This window comes from Pelodiscus sinensis, chromosome 24 (assembly GCF_049634645.1).
Source record: "Pelodiscus sinensis isolate JC-2024 chromosome 24, ASM4963464v1, whole genome shotgun sequence".
Classification (NCBI taxonomy): Eukaryota; Metazoa; Chordata; order Testudines; family Trionychidae; genus Pelodiscus; species Pelodiscus sinensis.
Window position 1 is genome coordinate 4,905,328 of NC_134734.1, and position 12,960 is coordinate 4,918,287.

The 12,960-nt window shown below is 54.3% G+C and overlaps 1 long non-coding RNA gene across 1 annotated transcript; it reads right to left on the minus strand.

Annotated features, from left to right (window-relative positions):
- Window positions 1-1,582: 1,582 nt before the first annotated feature.
- LOC102453790 (uncharacterized) lies at window positions 1,583-10,867 on the minus strand. Its single transcript, XR_012897502.1, has 3 exons — window positions 10,713-10,867; window positions 7,560-7,658; window positions 1,583-3,747 (listed from the first exon to the last, which is right to left on the minus strand). It is a non-coding gene; the product is annotated as an uncharacterized LOC102453790 (long non-coding RNA).
- Window positions 10,868-12,960: the final 2,093 nt, after the last annotated feature.

Sequence of the window (12,960 nt, forward strand, 5' to 3'; positions counted from 1 at the left end):
CATGGGGTGGGCGTCACTCAGCATCGCGAGGGCTGGGGCGTCTGGTGAGTCCTCCCCTAGCACAGATGCGCTTGCAGCCCTGGTGGCTTTCTGTGGCCTGATGCTTCGCCCTGACCCCCATGGCTCATTCAAACCTGCCAGATGGGGGTGTGCTGGTTGCTGGCCAACTCCGGGATGTGCTCCCTGCAGCCAGAGGCGCCCTCACACACACACGAGTGGTGCCCCACATGCACATGCATGGTCACACAAACACTGTGCTTTCACTAACACACCTTGGGTATGTCTATACTGCCACCCTAGTTCGAACTAGGGTGGCTAATGTAGGCATTCGAACTTGCAAATGAAGCCCGGGATTTAAATATCCCGGGCTTTATTTGCATGTTCCTGGGCGCCGCCATTTTTAAATGCCCTGTTGTTCAAACTCCCTGAGACACACACGTTGGCGGTCGCACGTGTGTGCACATGCACACAGGCACACGATTTGAGCAGTCTGACGTGCCAATGGTTATTGTTCTCCATGGCAATGGTCAATCCATGGTGGAGATTGATCTAGAAACAGCAAAGAAAGGAAAGCGGCAAAACGCCCAGCGCCAGCACCTCTGGGGCAGGGGGCAAAGAGTCCTGACTTAGGGGCAGGGAGCAGCAGCAGCAATGGGGTAGCCCCCCCATCAGGGGTACCAAGGCCAGGTGTGTCGTTCCATGCTTGGAGGCCCTGCCTCTGGGAAAGGAGTGTAGTGTAGTGGTGAGAGCCGGTAAAAAAAATTCAAAAACAACCAGACACCTGAAATGTCCGGTATTTACTGATTTTTTTTCCCAGCCAGGAGGCAAAAATACCAGATACCTGGCAACCCTACGACACACTCGGCAACTGGGCCCAGACCCCGGCCACCCTCCCCCCCGGGCCCTCGACACCCCCAGCCCCCTGCCCCCGGACCCTCTGCTTACCTGGTTCCACTGAGAAACTGCATTCTGGCTTGATCAAGAAAACAAAATGTCTGCTGACAGAAAGCCTAAAGGCCAAGGGGAAGCAAAGCCTTCCCTGGGTCGTCTTAGTGCTCAGCCGCTCCCCTGTTCCTATCCCTATTCTGCATGCACTTTGAAAGGGGCCATGCTGTTTTAATTAATTAATTTAGTTATTTTTTACTGATCAACTTTGGTCTCCCCTCCCCCCCCCTAGAATTTTTTCCCTGGTGGGTTTTTGGGGGGGGTCGGTATTTTTGGTTAAACCATCTGGCAACCCTACCTGTAACTGCCCCCTTGGGCGGCCGGGTCCCACACAACCCTGTAGCCTCCATGACCCAGAGTGGGCCTCCAGTCCATCATTCCCAGGCAGGCTGGAACCCGAGCTCCGAAACCCGTCAAGGAGAAAGAGCCTTGAGCTCGGGTTGCAGCCCAACCAGGACCTGCTATTTTGTAGCCCTGACAGCAGCACTTTCTCTCACTGGACGTGGGGTCTTTAGCTGTGTGTGTCGGAATAACTCAGACATGCGTTGTCACAGCTCACCCCATCCAGGTCTAGGCAACCTGCAGCCCAAAGACAGAAGGATAAATCCCTTGAAACTGGAAGTCAAAACATCTCACCTCTTCACAGAGCTCACAAAGGGCTTGTTCACCCAGACACACAAGCCTGCCCCACGAAAGCTCATCACCTAATAAACCATCTTGTTAGTCTTTAAAGTGCTACGTAGTCCTGTCTTTTGTTTCAAGTCATGACAACTCTCTCTGGAGAGTTGATACATCCTGCCTCTCTGTGGACGCGCCAAGTGTTTTCACATGGCATCGTAACATGCTGCTTAAATCATCAACTGCTTGGATGAGGAAGGCTCACAAAGACTCTATCCACCATCCCCGCCCCGGAGTGACACGGTGATTTCACCGCCGTGGTACCAGACCTGATCTCTCTGTGGGCTCTTGTGGAGCCGCAGGGAACCCGCCTCGGTTTCTTGAGGAGAGGGGCCGAGGTTGCTTCTATTTCAGTGGTTCTCAAACTTTTTGGCCCGTGGACCACCTGGCTCAATGTAAACCTTTCCATGGACCACCAGTTGCTTATGGAAACCCACCGCTAATTACGTAATTACGCCCGAGCCATTTTGCTAGTGCTGCAAATAGGGAGAAGGGTTTAATTTATTAAACAGATTAAGCATTTTACTTTCCTCGTGTTAGTTTATCAAACGTCATTTTAAATAAAGTAAAATATTAATTTATGTCCAACATAAAAGGTTTCAATGTTTTCTTTCTTTATGGCAGGGGTAGGCAACCTGTTTTGGGTTGGGGGCCACTGAGTCACAGAGAAATCAGTTGGGGACCACACAAGTGAGAAGCAAAAAAACTCTTCCAAAAAACCCAACACTCCCTGATGTGGCCGCCAACTGAGACACCTCCAGTGCTGCAGCCCCACAGGGTGAGGGGAAAGGACAGGGAGGACGGGTGCTCAGGGCTTCCCATAGGCCAGATTTTCTTTTCTGGTGAATTTTATGGAACGAAGGGGGAGAGGTTGTGAGGTCTGGGTGGCAGGTAGGGTGCAGAGGCAGGCTGGGAATAGGGTGTCTGGCCAGGGGAAGGGAGCAGGAGCAATGGTGGATGCAGGAGCAGGGTGAGGGAAGGGTGTCTGGCCAGGGGGAGGGAGCAGGAGGGGATTTGAGGTGGGAGTTGGACCTCTCTGGTCTGGCACCCTCAGGTTCCAGATGAGGGATTTTTCCAGACCAGGGGAGATCATTTCAGGCCCCCTGCTGCTGCCCCCCTCCACTGGGCTTCTTGGTACCCCCTCCCCCACAGCCCAGCTGAGCCCCACACCAGTTCCCAGTGCCCCCCCTTGCAGCCCGACTGAGCCCTGTGCCACTTCCCTGCACCGCCCCCCTCGCAAATCACTTGCTTTCCCATGCTCCCAAGCCCCACCTCCTGCTGCTCCTATTGAGCAGGAAGCGTCCATGACACCTATTCCCCCAGTGAAGAAGGAGAAGGGGAAACAGCAGCATGCAGCTGTGTTTGGAGTCTCGGGGCTTTTCAGGACATGTCAGTGCTTCACAGGGACACCAGGACAGGAGATTAAAAATCGGGACTGTCCCGGATTTTCCAGAATGGATGGTCAGCGTAGGGTTAGCTGTACCCTCCATCTCTAGTTCAGGCCCAGGTCTCCAAAGGTCAGCCCTGGTCTCCCTCTTCCCCCTTTGTTCTCCAGCTGAGCTCAGTGGCTCCATGCTCTCTGTTGATTGTTTAGTCGCCAGGGACCTCAAGGGCATTCTGGATCCTCTGTGGGTCTGGCTCAGTTTCAATCAGTTCTTTAAAGGCTTATTCGTTGCACCCCAGCTGCCAGGCCATTCACAACTCCTGCTCTTCTCCAGAAGCAGGGTTATCCCTTTTGAATCCAGGGGACAGCAATGCTAACTCCAGAGGGAAACTGAGGCACAGATCCATTTCATTAACAGGTTACAGAACATTCTCTCTTCGTTATGCCAGCCATGAGCTTATCGACTGCACATAACCCCCTTGGGGTGCTTTTCAGGAGGAAGGCTGGCATAGTGGTTAGGGTGCTAAGGTAGGACACGGGAGACCCATGTTCTTGGTCTACCCTCGACTGGGGTTTGTCTCATGTCCTGTGAAAAGTTCCAGAGAAAGAGCAACTTCATGCGAATTCCCGCTGTACCAAGAGTTCCATAAACCTTAGGAGCCAGGAGTGTATTTTTTCCCTCTGCAGGCAGCATCAGCAAGGTAGATACAAGAACATCGTGTCCTTAGGGTGTTGAAAAACTGGAGAGGGGCAGAGAAAAGCCACAAACAATTATTTGAAGCTGGAAAACTGCCTGATGGGGAGTTTTACAGGCTTCACTTTCTTTGTGTTATTACCACACTGGTCGAGAGGTGGCATGGCCCCGGTACGTACAGGGAATAAACCCTGGGTACTAAGGGGCTCTTGAATGTAGCAGCAAAGAGTCAAACAAGAATCAATAGCTGGGAGTGCAAGGCAGACACGCTCCAATTAGAAGTCAGGCCCCCATTTTCAACAGTGAAGGTGATTAACCAGAGGATCAAATTCCCCAGGAATGGGGTGAGCGCACCATCTCTCAGTGGCTGGGTCATAGAATCCTAGGCCTGGAAGGGACCTCGAGAGGTGATCGAGTCCAGTCTCCTGCCCTCACAGCAGGACCAAGCACCATCTAGATTATTTCTGGATGCCTGCTTTGGGCTCAGTGCATGGGGTGGAGGGGATGGGATGGGCGAGGTTCTCTGGCCTGTGCCAGGCATGTCTAGCTATGTGATCCAAATGGGCTCTTCTGGCTATAAGGTATGTAATCAGCCATTTTCCTTCCACTGCCGATCCCACCGCTGCCACCAGCATAGTGAAGCTCAGCAGTTTCCTTCCTGGCAGAGTCAGAGCAGAGAGACAGACTCTCCATGGTACAGATGCATCCTGCATTTAACACCATCCATTCATTCCTGGCAGCAGAGCTAGAGGCTGTTCCCATCCTGTTGCTGGGGCTAACAATGAGTTCTCTTCCTAAGCTGAATTGATGTTTCCTGTGAGTCGGGGCTTTCCCCCGTGGAATACCAGGAAACAGCCGCACACCCAGCCAGCATGTTAACACTGGGAGCTTGTTCAATGGGGACTGTAAAGAGCACAGGAATTACAGGCATTGGCTCAGCCATGCCTCTTATTGGCTACACTGGAAATGGTGGTGGATCCCAAATCGAACAGATTAATAATAAATAATAGTTCCCTGCTCTCGGGTAGCAAGATCAGTCTCCCCATTTCACAGGTGGGAAAACTGAGGCAGAGGGGGTGCAAACTGGCCCAAATTCACCCAGCAAGTGAGTGTCAAAGAGCTGGGAAAAGAGCCCAGGTTGCTAGGGGCTCAGCCTGCTGCTCTACACACTAGGCAATGCTGTTGCCCATTGGGCTCTCCCGGAGGTAGTACCTGACAAAGCTAGGACCTCTAAAACTGGAGCAAGGAATCCTGCCAGCTGAGAGGGAGCAAAACTCGGAAGTGATGTGGATGTGGTTGCAGGCCCAGGAGAGGATCTGCCTGTCCAGCCTGGCTGCCTGCCTAGCCCCGGCCGGAGACTATCCCCCAGGGATGCCAGCCACCAGCCTGGATCTGATGGTCGAGCTAGAGCACAGTTTTTAGAGACAGATGCCCAATTGCAATGCAGGTCACATGATGAGATGCTGTGAGATTCAAGGGGAAAGGAAGAGATGTTGGAACCACCTGATAAACTTGGGAGCTACGTGGCACATGCGAGAATTCAGAAGCAAATTTAGGACTGAAGTACTGGTACTTGAGGTCAAGGCAGCCTTCTCTTGCTCTACGTTTCAGGCCTTGAAGACAGGAGCCAGGGTCTGATCCATCCTCAGCCCACTTCCTCCATCTCCCCTTTCCTCCCAAGGGCCAATGTTTGCAATGAGGCCCCGGTGCAGGGGAGCCCGGCTCCCCAGAGAGATCCCACGGGGTTCCCTTCTTTGACACGGGAACTGATTTGGTGGGTAGCAGGAATGTGGGGGCTGTGATGTCCCTGGACTTGAGCAAGGCTTTTGACACAGTCGCACACGACATCCACATAAGGAAACTGGAGAAAGGCAGCAAATTGGACTGAAAAGCAGCCACAATACGACCGGTATCATGACCTCACCATCCCCAGAGCAGAGAGAGGGTCATGTTATCACCACATGTTTCTACTCTAGGCTCTTCTCTGCAGTCATTAGGCCTCAGCTGGAGTGTTGTGTCCAGTTCTGGGCACCACGTTTCAAGAAAGATGTGGAGAAACCGGAGAAGGTCCAGAGAAGAGCAACAAAAATGATTAAAGGTCTAGAGAGCATGAGGAAGGAGGCAAGGCTGAAAGAATCGGGCTTGTTTAGTTTAGAAAAGAGAAGACAGAGAAGGGACATGAGAGCAGTTTTCAAGTAGCTAAAAGGATGTTACAAGGAGGAGAGAGAAAAATTGTTCTCCTTGGCCTCTGAGGACAGGACAAGAAGCAAGGGGCTTAAATTTCAGCAAGAGAGGTTTAGGTTGGACATCAGGAAAACCTTCCTATCTGTCGGGGTGGTTAAGAACTGGAATAAATTGCCTAGGGATGCTGTGGAGTCTCCATCACTGGGAGAAGTTCAAGTGCAGGTTGGATAGGCAGCTATCTAGATCTAGATGGTGCTTGATCCTGCCGCGAGGACAGGGGACTGGACTCAATGATGTCTTGAGGTCCCTTCCAGTTCTAATATTCTATGATAATCGGGCAGCACCATCAGCCCAAGCCAGGACATACGGACCAGAATCAATAAAACCAGGATCACTTTCAGGAGCTTAAACACAGCCTGGAAATCATCAAAACACAGCACCAAAACCAAACTCAGGAGCAAGACTTATCAGAGCTTTCTCTCCCGCCCCGCCCACAGGAAGCCAAAGCTGGCGCTCCAGTCTTGGGGAGAGGGGGTTCCCATTGTGCAGGCGGGAGGGCAGGGGGTGGGGTCAGGCTAAGTTCGACCTGCAGAACCACTGCAAAAGAGCCATATTTGGCTTGGGAGCCATAGGTCGCCGATCTCTGCTGTAGATGATCTTAGAGTTACCGGTCTGTTGTGAGCTGTCTGCTGGCCAGTTAGACTGAACAGGAGTGAAGAGTTGGGTTCTGCGGGACATGAGCAGAAGCCCCAAGGCAGGACGGATGGCAGGACTGAACCCAGCATCCCTTGGCAAGAGCCCCCCATTTTTACACTTGGGAGATCCCGCTGGAGTCTGTGGGTTTGGCAGTGTCATGCTGCTGTCCTTGCTGTGTTACTCTTGGGGGGTTGCCACCATTCTCCTTTGATGTTTCTGGCCAGGCTCCCTTATCTCGTTTGTGGTCTCCCCTGCGGAGTGTCCACCTGTGTGACGGAGGGCGGGGAGGCACCGGGCCCTGCGCCCCCACCCGCGGCAGGGAGAACAGAAGGGTTATTGGTTCCCAGGGGCACAGCGTAGAACAGACTTGTCAGCACAGGAACCAGGAGCAGCCAGCACCATCCATCCTGGGGAGAGGGGGGCTCAGAGCCAGGGCCCGGGGCTCCCTCCCTGTATCCTGAGCCAGCGGAGACCCACTCACACACCCAGCAATCAGTCTAAGCCAGCAGGCAGCCCCACCCCCTCCTCTGTCCCCTTCCCAGGCAAAAGGTGACACCTGGTTGCACCCCCCATCTAGGCTCAGGTTACAGAGAGCCTGGCCCATTGTGTACAGGCTGGGTAGGGCAGCCTGGGGCAGCCTCCCCTCAGTGAGAGCCACCCCCAAAACTTCCAGCCCCAGCCGGGCACCAGGTGCAGTGCCCAGGGAAACTGAGGCACACCCCACGTTACTACAGAACAGCACGGGTGAGTAGAATCAGGTGCCACACAGTGGAGTGAACAGCGTGAACAAAATGTCCCTTTCCTCTCAGCCAGCCTGCGAGCTTAATCAACTCTGCAGGTTTCATTCTAGCGTCAGTGGATGTTTCCTGCTTCTCCACAAGGGTCTCACTTGTTCCGAACCACCTGGGCGTGTGCCGTGGCTCTCACACGAAGCCTAAGCCACGCGCCTGCCCTCTACATACCCCACACCATACTCACGGCATTTCCTGCTCCCCAAGTATGCAGAGAGTGTCCGACGGGGCTGCGGCGTGGAACTTGTGCGCTAAGTGATGCAAGATGGGATGAAGATGGACAGCCCTTGGTGGGTAAAGAACAGGTTAGGAACTATTTAGAAAAGCTAAATGGACACAAATCCATGGGTCTGGACTTAATGCATCCGAGGGTACTGAGGGAGTTGGCAAATGTCATTGAGGAGCCTTTGGCCATTATCTTTGAAAAGTCGTGGAGATTGGGAGAGATCCTGGATGATTGGAAAAAGGCAAATGTAGTGCCCATCTTCGAAAAAGGGAAGAAGGACGATCCAGGGAACTATAGGCTGGTCAGTCTTACCTCGGTTCCTGGAAAAATCATGGAAGGAATCCTTAAGGAATCCATTTTGAGGCACTTGGAAGAGAGGAAAGTGATTAGGAATAGTCAGCATGGATTCACAAAGGGCAAGTTGTGCCTGACCAAGCTGATTAGCTTCTATGATGAGGTAACTGGCTCGGTGGACATGGGAAAGTCAGTGGATGTGATATACCTTGACTTTAGCAAGGCTTTTGATATGGTCTCCCACAATATTCTTGCCAGCACGTTAAGGGATTGTGGATTGGATACATGGACGGTAAGATGGATAGAAAGATGGCTAGAAAGCCGGGCCCAGTGGGTAGTGATCAATGGCTCGATGTCAGGATGGTGGTCGGTTTCTAGCATAGTGCCCCAAGGTTCGGTTTTAGGACCCATTTTGTTCAATATCTTTATTAATGACCTGAATGAGGGGATGGATTGCACTTTCAGCAAGTTTGCGGATGACACTAAGCTGGGGGGAGAGGTAGATACGCTTGAGGGCAGAGATAGGGTCCAGAGTGACTTAGACAAATTGGAGGATTGGGCCACAAGAAATCTGATGAGGTTCAACAAGGACAAGTGTAGAGTCCTGCACTTGGGACGGAAGAATCCCAAGCATTGTTACAGGCTGGGGACCAACCAGTTAAGTAGTAGTTCTGCAGAAAAGGACCTGGGGTTACAGTGGATGAGAAGCTGGATATGAGTCAACAGTGTGCCCTTGTAGCCTAGAAGGCTAATGGCATATTAGGTTGCATTAGGAGGAGCATTGCCAGCAGATCCAGAGATGTCATTATTCCCCTTTATTCAGCTCTGGAGAGGCCACATCTGGAGTATTGTGTCCAGTTCTGGGGCCCCCCCCACTACAAAAAGGATGTGGACGCATTGAAGAGGGTCCAGCGGACGGCAACCAAAATGATTAGGGGGCTGGAGCATATGCCCTATGAGGAGAGGCTGAGGGAGTTGGGTCTATTTAGTCTGCAGAAGAGAAGAGTGAGGGGGGATTTGATAGCAGCCTTCAACTTCCTGAAGGGAGGTTCCAAAGAGGATGGAGAGAGGCTGTTCTCAGTAGTGACAGATGGCAGAACAAGGAGCAATGGGCTCAAGTTGAGGTGGGAGAGGTCCAGGTTGGATATTAGGAAAAACTATTTCCCTAGGAGGGTGGTGAAGCACTGGGATGGGTTACCTAGGGAAGTAGTGGAGTCTCCATCCCTAGAGGTGTTTAAGTCTCGGCTTGACAAAGCCCTGGCTGGGTTGATTTAGTTGGGATTGGTCCTGCCTAGGGCAGGGGGCTGGACTTGATGATCTCCTGAGGTCTCTTGCAGCTCTATGATTCTATGATTCTATGGAAGGGAGACACGGTTACTAAGGGCAGGGCGGTTGGCGGTGCAGACAAGAGGCACAAGCCTGTAGCGCTAACAAGAAGCCAGCCCTTCTTCCAATATTGCCAAGCCATGGCAGGTGCCTGGCGGGGTCAAGTGCAACCCACAGAACGGATCAGCCAATCACCACAGAGGGCTTATTACTGTCTAGTGCCACGACGGGACTGCTGCATGTTGGCTACACACGGTTCGGGAGGGGGCTTGACCTGGGGCAGGAGTGCAGGAGGGGTGTAAGGGATTGGGGTGCAGGGTCCGGGAGGGAGTATGGGTACAAGAAGGGCGCAGAGGTTTGGGGATAGGGTGGGGCTGGGGTGTCAAAGGCAGGCTCTGGCCAGAAGTTGCTTACTTGGGAGGCTCCTGGCCAGCAATCCAATGGGTTCATCACCCAGACTTCCCTCCTTCCATGCCCCTGCCCATGGCTGGGCGAACCCCACTCATTCCCAGTGGCAGGGAGTTCCACAGGTTAACCCCACTCACACCCAGTGGCAGGGAGTCCTGTGGGTTTAGGGTTCAATGATTCTAACCCCGCTCTGTCAGGAAGTGCCAGCCTGCAGAGGTGCAAGTCACATCTAGGCAAAGGAAGGTGCAAATCCTGCCCGTCCCCCCTGGATGGGAGTGGAGGTGCAAACTTCACTTGCTTTGTGACAGCAGGTGCCTGGCTCTGGGGGCTGGATCTGGCCTTCTTTGTCTAGTGGCGCTTTTGTACCTGCTGGGGGGGGGGGTGTCTACGCCAGGCTCAGCTGGCCCAGCCTGCTGCACACTCTCCCATCCCCAAGTCCCAGTGCAGGTCAGGCACTGAGAGAGCAGGACCCTGAAGATCTAGGTTAGGCGACTCCCTGCTGCTCCGAGCCCAGAGGAGCTGGGGATGGGCACAACGGAGACAGCACAAGGGGTCAGGGGATGCGCCCGTCAAACCCCTTCCCAGACTGGGGAGATTGCCAGACCCCTGCTGGCCCCATCCTGGCTGGTACCCGCCCTCTGCCCCATGCAACCCCGGACCAGGCCCCAGCCTGGCATGCGCTGCCAGGGCCCAGGGCCCATCGCCCCCAGCTCAGGGTCTGGCCCAGCAGTGCTGAGTCACGTTAGGTGGGGCTGAGCAGATGGCGCTGAGCTCAGTGGGGGAGGGGCAATTAGCTGACAGCTGACAAACTGCAGAGGGCGGCAGGGAAGGAGCTGCGGGGGGGGGGGAGGGGGGCTACAGGGTTCCCCAGCCCTGTGCTGATTTTCCACAGGGCCTTTTCCAGCTTCAGAGACCTCAGCCCTGGTATCCCCCCACCCCCCTCATACCAGCCCCCCATACTCACCCCCCTCCCTGTGTTCTGCCCCCTCACCCAGCTGCAGGGCAGGGGGCTGAGGGTCCCATCCCAGAGCTGCTGCCAGGCTGGGGGAAGCAGAGCCCCGCAAGCCAAGGGGCTAAGTCTCCTACCTGCTCCTGGCCAGTCCCTGCAGCCGTGGCTCCAGACAATGGTGGGCGGGATACAAAGGATGACAGTGGAGCTGATCGAAAGCCTATAGCCCAGGAGAGGATCTGCCTGTCCAGCCTGCCGGAGACTGCCTAGCCCCGGCCGGAGACTCTCCCCCAGGGATGCCAGCCACCAGATTAGCTAGAAGGTCTGGAGTGGGGGGGGGGGGGCGGCTCTGTGCTGAGTGGAAGCCTGGCACCTTGTGGGGGGGCCTTGCACGAGTGCGACGTGTCCCAGCTCACCAGGGCTTTGCTGCAGCACAGGACTCGCTGCGACTGGCCTGGACCCCAGACAACAGCCTGGAGATGGGGCACCCTGGTAGCGACTGGTAACACCCCCCCTCCCCCGCCGGCTAGCAGTCAGTTGTTTCTGGCCAGTGAGAGGCTAATGGGCTGAGGAGAGAAGGCCCAGGCAGGGCTGTCAGGGAGGGGGCAGTTTCCCTGGGGCTGGCGATTTAAAAAGCCCAGCCTTAGGGAAAATTGCATCCTAGGCAAATTGCACCCTAGGCCATCCCCCTTGGTCTCCAAGGCCTCCCTGGGCTTCCCCGCCCCATCACCTCTGGACCCCGCTGCCCTCCAGTGCTTGATGACAGAGATGTTGGAGCCCAGCCCTGGCGACCTGGCCCCAGTGTTTGCAGGTCGGGTGCCCCGGGCCAAAGGCAACGACACCGCCAGCAGCAGCGCAGAAGTAAGGGTGGCCTGGTCTAGGGAGCTTTGCCACCCTTTCTCTGCCCTGCTGGTGAATCCTAGAATCCCAGGGCTGGCAGAGAACTCAGGAGCCAGCGAGTCCAGCCCCCTGCCCGAAGCAGGACCAATCCCAACTAAATCATCCCAGCCAGGGCTTGGTCCAGCCGGGACTTAAAAGCCTCTTGGGATGGACATTCCACCCCCTCCCTAGGGAACCCATCCCAGCGCTTCCCCATCCTCCTAGTGAAATCGTTTTTCCTAATATCCAACCTAGACTTCCCCCACTGTAACTTGAGACCATTGCTCCTTGTTCTGCATCCGTCACTACTGAGACCAGCCTCTCTCCAGCCTCTTTGGAACCTCCCTGCAGGAAGTTGAAGGCTGCTATCAAATCCCCCCTCACTCTTCTCTTCTGCAGACTAAACAGACCCAAATCCCTCAGTCTCTCCTCATAGGTCATGTGTCTCAACCCCCTCATCATTTTGGTCGCTCTCCTCTGGACCCTCTCCAGTGCGTCCACATCCTTTCTGTAGCGGGGATCCCAGAACTGGACGCAACACTGCAGATGTGGCCTCACCAATGCGGAATAAAGGGGAATAATCAGCTCTCTAGATCTACGGGAAATGCTACCCCAATGCAACCTAATTAGCCTTCTTGGCTACAAGAGCAGCTTGTTAACTCATATCCAGCTTCTCATCCCTTCTAATCCCCAGGACTTTTCTGCCAAACTGATGCTTAGCTAGTCGGTCCCCAGCCTGTAACAATACTTGGGATTCTTCCGTCCCAAGGGCAGGACTCTGCACTTGTCCTTGTTGAACCTCATCAGATTTCTTTTGGCCCAATCCTCCAATGTGTCTAAGTCACTCTAGACCCTATCCCTGCCCTCCAGCGTATCTACCTCTTCCCCTAGGTTAGTATCATCCGTTAACTTACTGCGGGTGCAGTCCCCTCAGCCAGGCCATCCCGTCGTGCCTCTGTGTTTTCCTACAGCTGCTGTTGTGTCTTAGAGCAGCCTCTGGGCTGCTCCAAGTCTGCTCTGGCCAAGGCCCATAGGAGGCCAAGAATACACACAGCACGGCTCCAGTTTTCCTCCAGCGTGCCCCTATACCAGGAGTTTGGGGGGGGGCACCATAGCACCATTTAATTGTCTCAAAGCACCTAGGGCTTCCCCTAGCTACACTGGGGGTACGACCCAAGGAGGGAGGCGAGATCACTGCCTTTAGGGTCCCCTTGCGCCACTGGAGAGCAAAATGGTTCTGGGCTGGAGTGGACAATCATTTTTGACCAGAGGCCATTGCAGAAATGTTTAAAGAAACGCCAGGCTGCCCCAGAAGGGGCGGGTCCAGGATACTTCCATTGCTTCCTGATTGGCCTGGGCTTGGGGGAGCTCAGAGTTTTAAATACTTTCTTCAATGTACATACGATTCAATTGCCTTTCCTCTGGATAAATACAAAACAGGCCACTTTTAAAACCACGGCTTTGCGATGGCATAAACAACCAATCAACGTGGGGCAAGGAAGGGAT